The 1,188-nt window shown below is 47.3% G+C and overlaps 1 long non-coding RNA gene and 1 pseudogene across 5 annotated transcripts in view; both read right to left on the bottom strand.

Annotated features, from left to right (window-relative positions):
• The window catches only part of LOC123521134, a 217,531-nt gene that overhangs the window by 163,032 nt on the left and 53,311 nt on the right, over window positions 1-1,188 (bottom strand). The gene's annotated exons all lie outside the window — the stretch shown is intronic.
• On the bottom strand, window positions 125-908 carry LOC101656474 (annotated as a pseudogene).

Here is a 1,188-nt window from a genome sequence, read left to right as displayed (position 1 = left end):
TCTCCTGCTGACGTCAGACATGTAAACTGTTGGGTAGGACTCAGAAGCACAGGGTAATAATGGTGGTTTTTCTGATTCATTTGTCATCCTCACAAATAAAGGGGGTTCCGTGTATAATGTGCCATCAAACCAGCAGGACCGTGTTTATGCACCCATCGTTTTCAGGACTGTTGGTAACCTGGCCATGTTTTCCCCAAATCGCCTTGCCTCCTTGCGTCACCAGGCCCAGTTCACTCACATTCACTTCAATGACGGTCCCTTTGGTAATAACACCCAGCGTTGTGTACAGTGGGGACGAAGGGTTGGTTCTTCTTTACACCAAGTATTGGCAAGCAAAAGGTGGCTTTAAGTTCAGGGTGTGTCACAGGTGCCTTCTTGAAACGTAAGCCCATGGGTCTGATGAATTGTTCATACTTTGGTGGTTTCTGTGTAAAGTCATCCCCAACAAAGCAAACTCGAGTAGCCATCCTTTTCCAGGCCTTCTTCCTCTTTCCTGTTCGAATAACTTTTAGGACTTCAGTTTCTCCCTGGGCACGGACTTTGGGCAGAGGGACTTCCCATTTCCCCGCTTTCTCTTTTCGTTTTTTGTTTGATCCTATTGGAAAGCACTTTAGCTCGAGACTGTCCCTCCCTGTCCAGCAGAGAGGCAGACACTGTGCCTTCTGAAGCCTTCTCATCATTCTTTTGTTTGGTGTTTCTCTTTTCACGCATCTTGATAGTCTTTTTCATTTGGATTTTCTCAGCATGACGCTGCTTATGGTAGAGCTTGGCCTTCAGACCAATCATCTTTTTTGCCTTCTTTGAACATCCATGAGCCTCTTGACTTTCCTTCTTTCTCTTTCTCTCATGGTAATCCAAACGATACCCAGAGCGCTGCGGTGTAACTCGCTATGTTCAGTCTGTGGCATGGTGACAGCAGCAACGGCCCGGACGCAGGCCCTGGGGCGCGAGGAACCACTCAGTGCTCGGTCCCGGAGACCTGCGAACCAACTCCGAGCCGCCCGTGACAGGAAAGGGAGAAGGCACATGTTTTGAGAATGATGATAGCAACAAATGCACAAATGTGCTTGACACAATGGATGGATGGATGGATTGTGGTAAGAATTGTCTGAGCCCCCAATAAAATGATTAAACAAAAACAAACAGTTGGTCTCAGAAAGACACAGGGGCATTCTACTGTATCCTATA

This window comes from Echinops telfairi, unplaced genomic scaffold (genome assembly GCF_000313985.2).
Source record: "Echinops telfairi isolate 266 unplaced genomic scaffold, ASM31398v2 ScPeMD7_7469;HRSCAF=8507_1, whole genome shotgun sequence".
NCBI lineage: Eukaryota > Metazoa > Chordata > Mammalia > Afrosoricida > Tenrecidae > Echinops > Echinops telfairi.
The sequence above is the reverse complement of the archived record's forward strand: the minus strand, read 5'-3'. Positions and strand labels throughout refer to the sequence as shown.